The sequence below is a fragment of the Venturia canescens genome, chromosome 7 (genome assembly GCF_019457755.1).
Source record: "Venturia canescens isolate UGA chromosome 7, ASM1945775v1, whole genome shotgun sequence".
Taxonomy (NCBI): Eukaryota; Metazoa; Arthropoda; class Insecta; order Hymenoptera; family Ichneumonidae; genus Venturia; species Venturia canescens.
Window position 1 is genome coordinate 7385923 of NC_057427.1, and position 18137 is coordinate 7404059.

The window sequence follows — 18137 nt, forward strand, 5'->3', positions numbered from 1 at the left end:
CGAATAGCCAAGAAATTCCAAAGTTTTCCTGTTCAGGTAGTCTTGATGTATTGTATACGCTTTTTTTTATTGTAGAGCACCACGGGAGTAGGGCGCTTCGAGGATTCTAGGCGTGCAGGCATACTGTGGGAATCCTCCCTTCGGCCCTAAAGGGCAACAATGGAGATTGAACGAGAAAAAGGACAGGCAGAGAGAGAGAGAGAGAGGTAAAGAGGAAAGGGAATCTCCACAACGTTTGACAAACGGAGCAGTGGGCTTGAGTGGGTAGCAAACAGAAATACAAAGAAACCCAAAAATATGTCAAACCGGTCAACGTGCTCGCCGCCCCTACTTTCTAAGACGAGGCTTATACAGGGTGTCGAAATAAAACCCTACATGGGTACATCGCCTCTTATCATTGCTTAGAATCGTCACGATTTTTTACGAATGCAATACAATTTTCGTCCTAACGGAGGATTGAGCCGGATTTTCATCTGACTTTCAATTACGGAAATTATTATTTCTCGATAAAAATTCCGACGCCAGTTATCGAAGACTATCTTGTCACTCACAACGAAGTAACCAGAAATCGAGAGGTCAAAATGATGAAATTTTTCATCCAGTGGCAAAAGAATTCATTTTTTTGAGAATTTTATTCCAAAAAGCCGACGATCGCGACCCTCGATCAAAGTGATCGAAGAGCAATGCACAGACTTAATATTCGTATTGCCGATCATTGGATAACGATTGGCATAAAATAATTGCTCGTCCAAACAAGCGGGTTGCTCATGATCGTGAAACAGTTTATTTTTCCACACACTATATATGAGCCGAAAGTTAAATTGTCCCCTTAAAGAGCCGAGGCACGAGAAGGCAGGAAAGAGCGGGGGAAAAACTTGCTCGTAGGATTTGAATGAAGGACAAGGGACAATCAATTCGGTGAATTGATCGTATCTCGAAGGCACCTTTAGATTCCGCGATAGTATGACGAAGCGAAGGTGGCATGCACCCTAATCCCCCTCCACTTTTCTTTTCTTCTGCATTGTTGTTAAGCGGTTTCGGTGATTATAAACGAGTCGGCGTGAGCCTCTTGTGTACTCATTCAATCACGATTTGATTTCGCATCTCTCGTACCATTCAATGGAGCATATTCCATTGTTGTTGTCATTATTATTATATTTTTAATGGAAGAGAAATTGAAAAAATGAGAGGAAGAAATGAAATTGCACGATGATAATAAATAATGCGAGTCGAGCTGACCTGAGCGAAGCTCACGTTGGCGAATCAGTGAATCAATAATTTCGTGAACATTATGAACGAGCACTCAAATAATGTGAATCATTCAAAGTGCTTTCTCGCCTTACACCTTCCATCCATCTTCCGGAAATTCCTCATTCGGATACATTTTTTTAGTTCAGCGTGTCGTTAAGGAAAATGGAAAAAGTTCGTTAGAACTCGTTCGTTTCTGAAGGGCGCAACGTTGTTTCCGAGGCTCCATCTGGCAGTGTGTAAAGTTACGACGAAGGCCCAGAAAACGGTCCGCTTCCTGGGGCCCAACGATCGATAAAATATCGTGGACGTAGATCGATTCACCGATTCCCGTAGCTCGAAGGATAACAAAAGCTTTCTCTTTTTTACCGACTGTCGGTACTTGCTAACCTCTTAATTTCCGGACCTCAATCGTAACGAGGAAGATCGAGGCTCGATTAATCGATTTGTCGGTCAAAAAGGTAAGGATCCTGGCGACCCGCCATGCCGAGGTGTCCTGAAACGTGTATTGGCGAGCCCAATAAAACTCCGATTCAACGAGAACGTAACCAGGGACAAAAATGACAGACATAGCCGGTGCATTCGAAATATGAAGATTCAGGGGCTCGCAAATGGTCCGGGATAATCGAGCCTTCCATGAAAATCTATGCGACGGACGGTTGGTTATTTCAGGGGACATATGAATATGAAGAGCATCCGGGCACGGGGGTTGGAGGGGGAGTAACTAGAAATAGCCGGGGAATATTTGGTGGATCAGCATGCTATATTCCTATTTGGTGTTATATCGCTTATACGTGTTGCTGGAGCTTGCCAGAGAGAGAGAGAGAAACAAGAATAATGCGAGAGAGAGAGAGAGAGAAATGTGGTTGTAGATATATATGGAGCACACGGTAGAAACAGCAAACGAAAAGCCTGGCCGCTCTATCCATCTAAATAACGGTCTGTGCCAAGGCATAAATAAGACCGGTTGGTTAATAATCTTATTTAGCTAACGGACTAATCGCAATTTGCTTAAATCTCGCAACCCTATTCCACCCTTCCCACGTAAACCCCCCCCCCCCCTCAAAATCCTACCCTCCCTTAGTTCGGGCTTTCCCCGCTGCTGCCAACAGCGCTCCCAACGTCCCGTAGTCGACGACCTCAGCAGACCTTCCCTAGCTGCCTCAGGGCGATTAATGAATTTATGGGAGCTTGTTGGGGCGCTACGTTCGCTTTACCACAGGATTCGAAGCCTCCGGCTATAAACTAGACTTGCCAACCCGTGAATCTAACCACGGGCTCGAAACTTCAGAGTACACCTACCGCCTACTACCTTCGTAATACGTACAGTGGATCTAACGTTTATAATACTGTACTTTTTACTTGTATGTACGTATTTATCTACAGGGAGTGTTGCAAAAGTCACCCTTAAGGGGGGACAGGATCGGTGGATCGGAATATTCGAAAAAAAAAACGTTTGGAGGTTTTTATTCCCTTCCAAAAGGCTCTTTGGTCGACTGAAGGTAGCGAAGAAGCGAAGATCGACTATACTGCACGATCTTTCGGGTGCATCTGAATGGCACTTCCAATGGAGAATCCCTCGTCGTGCTTCGCTTGAGAAAGTCCGGAGATACGAAAAATTGTATTTTTTTCAAAAATTCTATTTCGTGCAAAAAAAGGGTTTTTTTACTCAGAGGATTTGAAAATTTCCGAGTTTCCAAGCCACACATTTTTGCATTAAACCTTTTTAAAGCCACGCTGTAAAGCGAGAGATGTTATGAGCTCCATTCCGATTGGAAGTTATCGTTTCACTGTTTTTTTTCTCCCTCAGAACTTGGGCACTGTTCCGCAGATCATAATTTTAGCTGGTCGAGGAGGGGGCGAATTTTACTGCTCCGGGATACTGGCGCCGTTTCCCCGTCGCTAATTGAAATTTGTACTTATGCTAGCCGCATGCTTTCTTTTTTTTTTTGTTGAGTTATTCACGTGCAGTATTGAGCAGCAGAAAATGTTGATTATTTGAAGCCAGTCAAATTTTTGAGCAGAGTCATAAATGCTCCTCAGTAAAGTAGTTGATTTTTCAATCAGTTTAAATAATGAATATTTTGATGATTGCTATCGCCTCGTCATTTGGTCAAAACATGCCATTTTCCATCGCTTAATTCCTCGTGATCTTTTGTGCGAGCATAACCGAGCGGAGAATTGATGGATGAACGATTTCGAATGCCAGCAAGCAAACGGTTCATCGGGGGAGGACATAAAAAATGGTTTTTCCACTGAGAAAAAAAGGGTTGAAATTGCTGTAGCACCTTAAATGATCCGCGAATTGGAACACTCGCGTTATCTCGTTCACAGGGATGAACAATTTTTCTTGAATGGCCTGACACATTGAGAAAGGCAGGCGCGGAGAAAGCTTTTAGCAGTTGCGCACCCTCGGTAGGTACGAAAGCAAGAAGTATCAAGGGTTTCTCCTGTAATTACTGATCGAAAAGATATAGCCATAAATGGCTACCTGATAAAAAAAAAGAAGAAGAAAGGAAGCAAACGAGTGACGGGAAAATGCCACCCCATCGGCGACGCACCCTTAAAAAGATCCTGAAAAGTCGATTTTCGTCGTTCAAGCGAAACGAGGGAGTTCATGGCCCAGCCTGTAATCTTCTGGACGAGTCATTCGAGACTATCTTCCGCGACAGAAAGGTAAAAAAAGCGTAAAAAAAGAAGAAAGAGGGGAAAGCACTCCAGGGGACCTTAAAAGCAGCCAAACATCATGGAAAAGCATGTCCTACTGAACTTCCTTTTCATCCTTAAAAATATTTTTCCGAGCATAACAAATCCTCGCTCGGAGGCTACCTTTGCTTGTATTCGTGGATTATTATACATCGATGCTTGCGCAACGGTATTGAAAAAAGTTGCTTCTTCAAGAATCGAGCTGGGCCATGAGATATAATTCGAACTTTTAATGAGTGCTACTTCAACGTCTATAAATATGTTACTTACCATTTGAACGTCAAGTATGAAAATGTACGTTTCGTTTAAAACTGGGTTGGAGATTCTCGAGTTTGCTTTTGGTCACTTTCTCCTTGGAAATTTGCAGAGGCCAAGGAACCCGGTGAATGTTCGAGGATGAAAATCACTCGCATGGGAAAACTTTGACAACCGTGTGACATGACGATTTTGAGTAGTTTAATTTTCCACGAGTCTCCGAGGCGCAAAATAAACGATTTTGTTTTCAACTGAAACTGCGTAAATCAAGCGCACACTCACTCGATTCTATCACTGCAGACACACACCAAAACTACATACAAGTGTACAAAATTCGATGATGGAAAAAGTTGGAATTGGGAGTGCGCGGTGTCGTATATAAAACAACAGACCGGAGCGGACTTTTAATGATGGCTGGCGGCTTCATATTCTGTTCGGAGCAAATTTATTGTACATGTGTGCCCTCACCATTGACGCTTCCCATAGCTAAGCTTGTGGCTCTCTCGTTACTATTGATGGTTTATGCTCGCATGTCTATAGTCGAGGTTGATACGACGTCACCACACAAACTCCGAATATTGAAGGCCGTTTTCCCCTCTCTTTAGTTATCGGTCACTTGTCAAATCGAAGTAATAAATAACGAGGGAAAATAACTCTATGGGCGGAGGGTGCGGACACTTTGTTTTGAGAATTTTTCAAAAATCGCTTCACGGCTTCGATTCCAAAATACTATCGATCGTCGCCTCGCCACTCGGCGAAGATTATGAAGCGTTAGGAACGACGGAAATTCCTGTTTTTTGTTGTTGTTGCCCGGATTCATTGTGACGAAGCCGCTGCGAAGCCTCGATCAGGAATATTTTCGATGAGAATTGAAATAAACATTGAAATTTCAGTCGGATTTAGAAGCGAAAATTTCTATTAAATTCAGAGCTTAGATGTGTTCGCAAGGAGGGAGTTCCAGCAGATTTTACATGGAACGGAGCACAGGCACGAACGCATGGAGGAGCGTGAGATACGCGACGGAAGATATCGATTGTGCAAAAGCAAACTGTGTCACTGTGGTTTATGCAAAGCGTCGCGTTACCTTCGGAGCCTGGTTTGACCCGTCTACCCCCTGCAAACCCCCGTTCTCGTTATACGACGAGGGGCTATCGTTTGACAAGTCAACAACGCAACTGAACCTTCGTGCGGATATGGTTTACACGAGCATAACTATAGATGTCGGTCCATCCATGTATTCGTAGTCGAAAGAGCTGTGACCGAGAAGATGGACCAGCGGCAGAAACAATGAGATTGGAATTGACAGGGTGGAAATTCAGGCTGGCTCAATTTTGGTACGTAATTAAGCCGCGGGAATGGCGAGAGCTCCTCTCAAAATTCGAACGCACGAGCCTCTGTTTCAGACAATTATGTATCGAGAACCGGGAACCGTGTCGTCGACGTTTCGCACACGTGTTCTCGTGCAAAGCCTCTGTGAAGAAAAGCTCGCGACTCTGTTCGAAATCGATGGGGAGAAAGGGGAGGAAAAAACGGATGAAAATTGCAGACTCATTGCTGCGATTTTGCGGATACTGCAAGAATTTCGAGCGTCCCTAGACCTCCCGAGCGTTCTCGAAATTATTTGAAATTCTAGTGAAAAGTCGAGTCCTACGAGAGAAAAAATGTCGCAGGACGTTCACTCGCTCCCAGAGTCGATGAAGAAAACAATATAAAAAAGGATTTTTCGAATGCCACGGGAGGGCACATAATAGACTCTGTACATATGTATTTTACGCGGAGGTAAGTGCGCACGGTATATATCGTGCGGCCGGAGCAGGATACACTCAGCTTCTTTTTACGCTCTTTCCCGGGGCGCGCACTCTCGTCTCGTTATTTCCGAAACGGGCAACGTTCATTACACCCTCTCTCGTATATATTTCTCTCTCGATCTCGCCCTTTCAATGTTGGCCGTGTGTTTTTTTCTCTCTTTTTCACGGCGAGCGCCGAGAAAGGTCAGCTCACGCGTGTGTACCGGATTGCTCGGTGCTCTTCATACTCGGCGAAGCGAGAGCGAGAGAGAAGGAAGCAGAGAAAGCGCAGAAGCTCGAAAACTGCGGGGCTATTCTGTCGGTAATAACGCACAGTAACAAAACGCCGGGGAAAAGGAGAAGAAGAAGAAGAAAAAAAGGAAATTAAAAGAGAAAAGGAACGGAGGAGGAGCAGCGTATAGAAAAAATATGGCGGGTAGAGAGCAGAAAGCCGAGGCCATCGAAACGAGCAGTGCTTTCCGAGATTGTACATATTTTCGAGTTTTTCTTCAGCCTCGAGGATCCGAAGAAAAATAACACAAAGAGGTTGGCAAAGAATCCGCCGTGAAACAAAGGAAGCTCGCGGATAACTTTTCCTTTTGCACGCGTATAACGATGGCTGTGCGAGAGCTGCGGTCATTGGCGCTTCAGGCATCAAACCAGCCTAGACGTCATCGAAAAACCATGTGCGAGGACTTTGTGTCTAGTCAAAAACTCTGCGCGAGGCTCCAACTCCTTTTTTCTCTACTTCGCCAGCACTTTTTTTCTCTCCTTTCATAATCTTCGAGTGAAAAGCCAAATACGTATCCCCCCGTTTGAACGGTGAAAAAAAGCAGCCCCTCTTCCGCGTCTCCTAGTGATGATGCATCGAGCGAGTACCCTACAAACGCACGCGAACGTGAAAAGTTCTTTCTCAATGTGACCAGCTTTCCCTGCTCGGAGCTTCTCATACACTTTTCATCTCTCTGCACCGCATTGGAGCTTACTTCGAAATCTTCTTTCTACTCACTCTTCATTTTCCACACACAACTGATCAATTCTAATAAATCTCTGAACTACTCGCCCCCCACCCGAGCTTCCCTGAGATCCAAATAATGATCGCGAAATCCCCATTTTTTGAAAAAGCCTCGATAAAAAGAAATTCACATCGAGGACAATGCAAGTTCCAAGTACACACCGGGAAAGCAAAACCCAGAAAAATATACAAAACCCTCCTCCTCTGCATTCTCTCTGTTTTCAGAGAAAATGAAAAAACCCACGTGTCTCGCCACAGGCAACCATAAACCATCGAACGTGCGGATTATTTTCAACGAACAGTCACAACGAGGCAAGGAAAATGTGAAAAATATTTGTAATATCGAAGAAAAAAGAAAAAAGTCAAACGTACCGCTGCCTCGATCGGTGAGCAGCGTCTTGTTTATACGCCCAAGCTCCTGTGCAACTGTACGGTGTTCTCACTTTACGCTAATTTCGGTACTGCTCGCATGCAGCACACTCCCAGCACCCGCAGCAACAGCACATCTCGTCGAATATCGAAACTCTCCCAAGCGCATATTACGCGCATCCAGCCAAGTTGTTCCCGGCTTATACACCTGAGAGTTTCGAGTTTATACGTATACGGAGATATATTGTATAGGATTTTGTGGCCATGTATATATCGGAAGTCTCGAGTCGACAACAGGTGCTCTCCCTCGCTTTTATCAAGGATACAGATATATAGAAATCCTCGATGTGTATACGTAGCTGACCTATGTGTCAGCATCCAAAGATCGTTACCATACTATTCGCCGTTGCAGTTACTAATACCTTCAGTGAACCGAATACACTGTGCTGTTGAAACGAGTTCTGCATCCGAATGGATTTTCACTTGCACGCCGAGCCGGAGCACCGGAGGATCAGGAGAGCTAACTTGAGAGCAATCTTGTATTTACAAATCCAAAGTGGAATAAATGTAACGGATGCTTTAATTGATTAGTTGAAGCGCGGGCTAACAGACTCGATGCTTCTGGAGCGACGACGTCGTATTTGGAGGTAAATGCGGGACCGCGGAGTGACATTGCCCGAGGAAAGAGTCCCTCAATTGGGGAGGGACGAATTTTCTTGTTTTGAAAAAAATGACGAGAGAATTGAGCGCCATTGCGAGGTTTTGCAGTGAAAATATTGAACGGTCTTTCGAGGACTCGGTTTCGATTTACATTTTGATTCTTGTACGAGGAAAAATATGGTTTAAGGGACGAAAATATTTCACAGGGGATCAATGAATCCAGTTATTCAAATAGGCCGGCTTTTATCTCGCTCTCAAAAAAATTCTGCCCTCTGCGTTGCATGTTAATCCTGGAATAATTTGAGAGCGTGTTTTTTGTTCGGAATAGCGATATAAAAGCTACTTTGAGGGTTTTGCAACCGTGGAAAATAAACTTCACACCTTAAGAAGTGAGTGGAATTATTTTGCTTAAGGTTCCGCGATAGGCGAAGCTCGATAGAAGGAAAAAAATGTTAAACTCGTCCTCACACAGAGATATTTGCGGATTGCTGTTGAATTTTCGATTGAATTTCAATGGAGAATGGAGACGGTTCTCGCACAGCAGAGAAACTTCAGAGTAGGCGTGTTGTCGCTTCGAAGTTAATGGAAGGTGACAAGCGAGACGCAGAGAGCAAAAGAGGAAGAGCCTCGCGCGCGCTGTATAATTTGCAATGCTCTTTGACTTCGGAGCCTTTAATCTCGCGGGATAATTAGGCATGTTGACGATGTTACGAGTGCGAGAATAAAGTATCTTTCGACAATATGTACAGCGGAAAAGGCGATAAGGATACATACACAAATTCTAAATTATTCATTTTGATAATTCTGTTTGAAGAGCGGCCAATGTTAACCGTGGACTCGAGTAATATCTTGACGAATGGAAGAGAAGAAGGGACACGAGAATATCGATAACTCGAACGATTTTTATTTTCGGTCTGCTTCGACAGACGTTTGAAAAACTGATCGATTTCGAAAGCAGGAGGCCGCCATTTTGGGTACAGCTCAGCTTTAAACTTGGCCAATTTGACCTACTTTCGTCAATTGATCAATACCATCATTGAATTTAAAAAAAAAAACCAACTTTTCGAGCTGTACGTTCGAGAACAAAAGCCACAATTTAATGAATCTTTTATGGAGAATTTCCATTAAAATTTGTTTGTTTTTGAAATCAGAACTTTTCGTACGGAGGATATTTTACAATGGAAATAATTCTTCGCAATATTCAGCAAATATTTTATCACTAGGAGCAAAAAAGTTCTTGTGAAAAGAGTATTTTGATACAACTGAGAGAATGGTTTGCAAAACATTGTTTCATGAAAAGCGTATCGCGAGAAACTGTGAAAAATTCAATTGTCAAAAAAGCGAATTTCTGCATAGAGTGAACTTCCGATTGTCAAGTTACGCTGCGTGTTATTTCGGAGCTTTCACGACGAGCATTATTATTGAAATATACAAGAAAAAATATGGCGGAGTATATCGAGTGAATCTCGAATTACGGAGTCCCCGTACAACGAATAAATTTCCATGCGTATCGTGAATATGCAAACTTTATTATCCTCGAGAATCATCCTCGAAAGCGAATTTAGTTTTTGGCCGTATTTTTCGATCTCGATAAACCGACTATGGGGAAACGGTCAAGGAGGAGAATCAACGGTGTTTGGAAGACAAAAAAACGCTAGGAAATCGAAAAATCTCTTTGTCCCTAATTTCCTACTCTTTTTAATACAAACTCAATTGTAAAAGAAAAAAAAATAATAATAATAATGTGAGTACAAAGCCGTCCAAACGATTTTCACGCCATAACCACGGGGATATTTAATCAGGGGAGTGAGTAATCAACGAAATGGACTCTCGTAATAGCCACCGACCATTAGCAACTGCCGTGACCAAAATTTTCTTTATAGTCGACCACCCGGATTGAAACGCAAACACATTTTATCCCTCCGCCTCGAAAGTGTCTTAATTTTTCGTGCTTTGAATCCAGAGGGGGTTGTGTAAAGAATCGAGGTAATTTCTATGCAATACATGATCGCAGTGCACATGATATAATCTTTTCGTGATCTTTCCTCTTTCTATTAAGCATAAAAAATTATTCTCAAGGGGCTGGGGGCGAGTCGAGAGGGATTTTCATGAGAATATAATTTCCCATTTCGAGATAAACGTACAAAAATGAGGGAAGTTTGAATCGTTGATCTCGATCCAAGGCCTCTGATTACTCGAGTCGATTTTTCAAGTTCTAAAACAGCATGAATTTTCCAACTTCGTGTTCTTATCAATAACCTCTAAATCAAATAAAATTTAGCTCGGACGCGTAGCGTAGTCCGTGGAGCGTGGAATAGTTTTCAACCCGATGACTTCATCGAGGGAAAAAAGTTGGATTAAAATCGAAAACGTAAGAGGCTTGGCAACAGAGTGTAAAACGAATGAGCTCCGAACGGCTCGTGACAGTGAGACGTCAAGGTAGAATTTCCGACAAAGGCTAAATCAAAGTGAGGAAAAACGTCGCGAAGAGAGAGAGAGAGCGAGCGAGGGGACAGCGGCGAGGAAGAGAAGAGCCAAAAATAAGAGAGCGCGAGGAGTTCGACAAGAGAGTAGCAATGCTCGCCGAAGGGGTGGAAGGACGAGAATTTTGCAGTGCGCGGACCCTCGTACACCAACGTGGTCGAAGCTACCACGGCGACGCGCGAGGAGGGACCGAGACAGATAGAAATTGCGAGAGAGGCAGCCGAAGAACGATCGAGGAAGAGAGAGACCGACGGAGAGCGAGGGCAGGAGAGCGCGCTCGAAGTAGGGAAAGAGAGAGTGGCGTGGAGTAAGGCTCACTTCGAAGGGGTAGCGCGAGACGCTTGTGTGGGGTTGTGACGGTGCGCGCTTTCCCCGGTGAGGAAGACACGCCCTGCAGGTCGATACCGGAACCAACGCATCCATCGGTATCCTGTCGTTGTGCATAGACACTCATCTGTACAGGAATATATGAATAAGTACGAACGGCCGCCCTTGTATGTATTTATCGAGTATAAATAATGATCATCGAGTCACGCTGCGACGGTGGAAGCAGTTTTCCAAGGGACCTTAAAGAAAAAACAAAGTTTCGTCACTTAGTTCAACCTGCTCGGGCGTCTTCGTCTCTTCACGAAGTACTCTCATTTCCTTTTACGCGAAATTTCTTTTTCCACGTTCTTCGTCCCTGGGAGTCATCCCGTCAAATTCAAGGTTGACAATAATCAAAGGACAAGCCTCGTGTCTCCATTTTGTCACAGGTGGCTTTACAAATATAACTGGGGAAACGGTTTTCTGTACTTGCAGTCACGTCCACGTTTACACGCAAATGCAATTCATACTTTTGTGAACTCGTACCGAATTCCACGCATCCAGGGATTTTGGCATCGGAAAAATTCACAGATTTTTAGGTTTATAAGAGGATTGGGTCACCGATGAATTTTAAATTGTCATTAACTTAGCCAGGCTTCGACTGAAGTGGAATTTATAAATTTAACTTGCCCCCTTTTGAGAGAACACTGTGGAGTCGTCTCAATATTCACTGTAACTTTACACGCGGGTTATTTGGAGATGTCGTTAGTCATCTGGCTTCTCGAGGCGAGCGGAGGTAAACCAAACTTAGTATACATATTTCAGGACTCTTCAGTCGAAGAATATCTGAATAAAGGATATAAACGGTACAGATTTTACTGTTTCTCGATCCGACTATAATTACGTATTCCATTACAATTTCAGTTTCGAGCTCGCAGTTACTCATTCGTATTTGTATCATAAAATTAGAATGTTATTTTGGAGGCGTCAAATTTCGAGGATACAAGAGATTCCAAAAGATAGATTCCAAAGGATTTGAGAGCTTTTCGTTCAGTGGAAATAGCCAAATGGCAATTTGGATTCCAAAATAAATTAAAAATTTGAATTCGATTTCTTAATGATTTAACACTAAAAATAATCTTAGCACGTGCCAGCTTTTTTTGTTCATTTGAAAATGATGGTTCATCGACTAGGAAAGATAGACTCGTTGGTGGCTTTCATTAAAAACAGATAGTCGTACCTGAATAGAGTCAACGTTTACTCATCTCTACTGCATTAAGCACGAGCAGCAGTAGCGGCAGCATCTCCATCTACTTCCTCGGACATTGATCAGAAAACTTCTTCCTCTCGTCCGGAATTGCTAATGCCTCTACCCGTAGCATTTTAATTACTCGAGCGGCAGAATGCGATTAAAGACGAGAGTAACTGTGCGGGAGCAATGTAGGGGAAACGAGAAGGGAACAAAAGGGAAAGCCAGCGAAGCAAATGGAAACATTCAGAAGTCCCGGACTCGGCACTCCGACCGAGTTATATGAGACTTTTCCGGAAGAGACGGAATCTCCAGCTTGGACGTCGAAAGACAAATTCAATGTGTGCAATAGAGGCTTGGCGAGAGTCGTTCCCGCGCAGGAGTGCGTCATCTTTTATTAATCTTGGCACTAATGTTAACATTGCGGCTTCCACAGTTATCGGAGTCGTGTAAGCTCTCAAACGTGATTCATCATGTCCGCGAATAAAAAGAGAGAGAGAGAGTCGAAGAAAAATCTTTCCCGTCAGCCCTTCCGGGGGTCTCGACTTCAAAAACCCGAAAGATACGAGCTCCGATCTCGTTGGGAACTGGCTATCGAAACAAGAAATCCGCAAAAAAGCAAGCCAACTAAAAAGCTTCGTATGCACAAGAACCGTGGGTAACTTCAATAAAAAAAGTTTAGCCTAATCGTGCAAGATGGTCATTAGAGGAGAGTAACTTGCAGCTCTGTTTTTTCCTCCACCGACTTGAGAGGAAATAAAAAAGGGTGAAGAAACAAGGCAGGAGGGGAAGAGGGAGAGCGAGAGAGGAGGATATCTCGGTTGCATGCTTTTAAAAACTTCTAACCGGTATACCACTTTGTACAACGCTCGCGAGATAAGTCTCCCGCGCGCGCGCTGGCTCTCCCGGGGATTCCGGAGCACTGTATGCACTTTTACAAGCCCAATACACCATGAGAAGCATAGATATGCTCGTGGGAGCAGTGAGCCTGTGTACAGAGTCTCACATAGAGGTTAATCGAGCTTTGCAAGTCGAGCGAAAGTCGCATTTGTACTTTAACACGAAAGTTTCTTAGCGCAGCCGAGGCACTGCGGGTTTCGAGGGGAAAAAATAAAAGGAAGGAGAATCAAACGAATTGTAACGCCCACGAGTCCGAGAATTTTCACGAGCGACAAACCCGCGCGGAGCTAAACCGTTTCGGGAGCGTCACAGACGTCGCGATCGATCGCGATTCCAAATTTACAATATTTTATATTGTGCCAAACCGCGCACAGACGTCCCTATGAACATACACACGCATGATCTATGCCGCGCGTATTTCGTATGCATCGAAATATGTCCGCACATCCCCCCAGTCCATTTATTCGCACATGAGCTTCGAAATACCGGCCGTAAAAAATCCAGAAATCGCGTATGAATAGACAAACACACGTTCGCAGATGGATGTGAGTTTGTCGTATTTCGAAGAACTTTGAGCGCTCGCGACGGGTCGTCAACGCTATGGAAAAACTCTTTAAAAGTCTCCTTGGGAAAAAAACTACGTGAATTCCATTCGCTGCGTGACTTTACCAAATTTACACGAGAAATTGAATCCAAATAAATGACGAAGCTTTTCGCGCTCCTTCTTTTGACCGTTTTAACAAGGCTTTTTCGATGTTAAATTCATGGCGCCCCTCAAACAGATACTTGCCGGCATTTTGAATACATTTTGCCCTAAAAATAATGGCGGTTCAGCCGAGAATGGCCCACATATTTATTCAATATTTTGCAAATGTTGATACATCTTGGTACAGAGAATTCCGAACAAAGGATCCGAAGGGTTCGAACGATTTGAGGAAAAAAGCTTGTGCGCCGCGAGGGCGCGAGGGAAAAGAAGCGGAGGAAATATATAAAGCGTCGTTGCAAGCTTTTCGCCCGAACCATGAACGACAGAGAGGCAAAAAAAGCTGGATGTTATACATGATATAGTAGGGTCCTGTATCGTCGACTATGAGGCGCCAAGAGACTTTCGAAGACTTCAGGGAAGCGACGATTTTCCTCTGCCAAACACATTTATACCTTCAGACATTTTCACCCGCACATACAGCACACCCATATTTTGTAATATGAATACACTCGTACTCGCCCATGCATATAGATACATTCTTCTGTGAATATTTGAAACGAGATATTCCTTGTAAATGGAGGTGGGACCAGTGTTCCCAGAAGTAACCACGGAGAGCTTGGACCCTTCTTTCCACTTAAAGGACAATGCCATTGTGCTACAGTTGGATCTCATTCCATTCCTACCTGAAATAATAATGAAAAGAAAAAAAAAACAATTCATTCAGAAAGTCCTGAAGTACTTTGAATCACGCTGGATAGGAAATTAGAATTTGTGCGAAAAAATCTTCGACGAGTTCCGACGTTTCAGTCAATGCGAATACGAAACTTGTATTAGGAACCCCTCTCGGACTAGAAGAGTGAGACTTTGCTGTAATGTCTGTAAAGAAAAAGCCTCAAAAGTCATTAATTCTTGGTCCAGTAATGTCTGACACGCATTTCAAATTTTAAAAGGTTCGTCTTATTGGTTATTGAGATAAACGTCTTTAAATATGAAGAAAAATGCACAGGGTTATAGGGACTACGCGTAAAAAATCGTTTATCTTTCCGTGTTACGAATGAACGCTTTTTACGAATTTTATGAAAAAGTATACAATCAAAATTAAGTATATAAATGAAGGTTTGGGAAAAAATTGAATACGATTGTCTTGCTAGTAATGAAGATACCTTAAAGATTGAACGAAATTGGTAACGAGCACTCGTATAATCTCACATTTGCTTATTTCGGCATTTTGTTTCCTCTTGGCTTGAGCTATTCCTGTCACAGCCTTCTGTATTTTTAGTAATAGTTTTTTCTCGATCCCAAATGCGATTTTTTATTATAAAAACTATAATATTTTCGCCAGGGACGAATGAAACTTCGGGCTCAGCGAGTTATGGATCCCCGATTAATCAATGGCTTGTAATATCATTCGCCGAAAGATAAGTTGAAAAAATGTATTTACAATTTCGAATGAATAACTCTGGCATAAATTTAAAGTGATAATATCTTTAATTAGGAAGTAAAATACGATCCTTCGGGCGCATCATCTACCTTAAGCGTCTGTTTTTCAGTCGATGAGAAAACATGAAAATATCCGTATAAATGGGAAGAGGATGAGGACCACGGAAGCCAAGTTTCAGGTGGAATATCTCGTTGATAAACATATAAATAAAATCCCAAGTAAACGTAAGCAGCAGGGAGAAAACGTTGAAAAGAGGGGAGTACAGAGGAGGAGATACGTGCGCGTCTGGTAAAGCCGGGATAAGACCTTGTGCAGGGTTGCGGAGGATACTACTGTGATTCTGGCGTGCTCGTAATTAGGACGGCAGAGCAGCGGCGACGTATGGTGGGTGGCAGTAGCTGAAGTTGCCCCGTCGTTGGTGCTGGGCTCGAAATTTGCACGAGTACGCGGTAGATGGGCATAGAAGCTTTGGCGGAAAAACAGGAGAGAGGAGTCGTCGAGGGTGCTCTATGAAAACGAAAGAGAGCGCATAAGGGACGGAGAGACAGAAGGAGAGAGAAAGAGGGAGAGGAGGGAGAATGAGTGCAGCGTGCCTGATAGGGCACGAGTGGATGACTTGAAAATCCGGCTTCTATGTGGCTACGTACTACTTCATATGCCTCTGGCACTAATAGGCATACATAGGTGAAAGCCTTCACATACATACGTACAAAAGGTACAACCTCGACCTCGGTATTCCTAATGGGTACAAAGCTTCTCTCGTATCCGAGCGTTTCTAATGTTCCTCACAAGCTTGGACGACCCACGAACTTTCATTAATCCGACACACCCGATACGCTAATTTTCCGAGGCATGTTTTCTCATCGATTTCAATTGCCCCTACGAATCCTCATTGAAGAAGATGGATTGATTCAATTCTGTGGAGGACATTCGCCAAGGAGCAGAATCGTCATGAAATATTCTTCGCTGTCAGAATTTAGGATTGCGACAAGTTAGGACGTGGACGATTTACCAGGAGCCAACAAATTCCTAATTGGAGGGCAATCCGGCTGTCTGATCTGCTTTGTCGTTCGTTGCGTATCAAGAGCCCGGCGAAAAGTTATCAGGTACGATCCTTAAAAAGACTTTGCCCCAGCAGCTCTCCTTCGGCACGAAATTGGCATTTTTTAAACTCAACACGGAATACCCAGTAAAACATCCTCCGAGGTACTTTTCCGACATCATCGAACACCTCCTCAACGTACCCTCGAAGACGCTTTTAAGGACATCCTTGACAAAGTAACGGATAGGCCGCTTGCCTACTGAAAAAACAGCCGACATTACAAACCCCCGGATTCGCTGGGGTTGTTTCGATTTGTTTAGGTCCGTTCGTGGTAAACAAACAAGTAACTTATTCTCAAAAATATATATGAGAGTACGAGGATCCCTAGAAAAATCAGACTGTTTGCACGAATTCTTAGGGACAACGAGGACGTCCTTGAAAGCCTGAGAACAAGCAGCCTGCTTGTTGTTGATTCGCATCTTCAAATATATACGGGCCCGCATCTTAACCCTTATGTACATAGAAAAGAGCTTCAGGACCACATAGCTTTCAGCAAGCATCGCGAGAAGGAAGCCCTTGCAGACTCGGACCTCGGCGGAGATTGTACCGACGACAGCGTATTCGCGGCAGCTCTTATCGTAGCGGAAAATTCAGCCTTATTTCGAGTTTACTCAACGTATCTGAATATACCGGACTCTCCTAATTGATTAACAGCTTTCGAAAAAGCAAAACAATTTCAATCATTCGTTTGTGATCAGTTTGGGCTGCCGCGTGCCATCATTTTCAGGTTCCAGCCCTCCGAGTGGAAGCAAAAACGTTTTTTTCTGACGCTCATTCTGACGAGCACTCTTTTCGCACACAAAACTTCCGACTCCCAGAGCTCGATCGATTCAGTTTCCAAGGGGACGAGAACCATTAAGCTTTGCATCCGGGGAGTGAAAGGTTGAGTGAATAGTCGACCTGGAATGCAGACAATCAGAGTCATCGTTGAGGCTAGTCCATCATGTTTCGTACAACATCCCCCGAAAGCCTGAGTACTCGCTAAGGTGGCGAGCACGATGCAGCCGTGATGGAGCCCAGTCCACGTACAGTAGTTTCGATCGAGGCCACGTGAACCCGCTTATTACCTCAATACTCACCTACCGAGAAACCCACCGGTGGATTAGTTTACGGGGGATGCGATAGCGTCGGAGATAACGAGGACGTCAACTGCGAGGGTGCATTGGCATCACTCTCTCAAACTGGATAGATTGCTCGTCACGAGTACGCACAATGAGGAAGAGGAGCTGTTACGACTCAGGCTTCGACATTGTCCCTGAGGCGTTCATCCGCTAGCCCCAGTTAACGCGGGATGCTCATCACACGATGGGCTCTTACTAAGCCGATGAATCTTCCGGACCATCTCGATCGATCACTGGCTCGAAAGCAGGATCTTTCGAATCACCGACTTCTGGGCTACTAAATTTTTTATGGGTGCCTTAACTCGTGTCCGCCATAATTCAACGACTCGAATATCGCAGCAAACTTGCACTAATCCGTGTGCACTAATCCATCCGGGGATCGCGAGTGATGAATGGAAAGAAGAAAACAAAGTAGCTTGATTACTCACTCCTCAAAGCGACAAAGGCTAGAAAGACTCGTCCACGGCACAAATGAAATCCAGTGGTCGGAAGTTTCGAGGCATTTGTGGCGCAGAGTGTTGCTTCAGCTACTGTATATTACACTTGCTATGTTTTTTTCTTCTTCTTTTCTTTTTCAAAGAATCGAGCCGTGGAATTTTTGTTCTGAATGGTGAGTGAGCATAAGCAAACTGTGTGCTTGGCTTTGAGCAGTGTGCCACGAGAGGAGGAAGCAGCTGAGAAAATACGAGAGGGGGGGAGGCGACGAGAGGCCTGCAGTTGGTAAGAGGTTTCTCAGCAGAAATGAAAAGAATGAAAGAAGAGTTGGCTCCGTATACAGATATGCTTCT

The 18137-nt window shown here is 43.9% G+C and overlaps 1 long non-coding RNA gene across 2 annotated transcripts in view; it reads right to left on the bottom strand.

Moving 5' to 3' along the window:
• The window catches only part of LOC122412928 (uncharacterized), a 104189-nt gene that overhangs the window by 28521 nt on the left and 57531 nt on the right, over positions 1–18137 (bottom strand). Inside the window, exon 3 of one of the 2 annotated variants that reach the window (XR_006261456.1) lies at positions 14211–14368. The exons of the other annotated variant lie outside the window; for it this stretch is intronic. This is a non-coding gene — a long non-coding RNA (uncharacterized lncRNA). Of the gene's footprint in view, positions 1–14210; positions 14369–18137 lie in introns of those variants that run through there. 2 annotated transcript variants of the gene reach the window in all.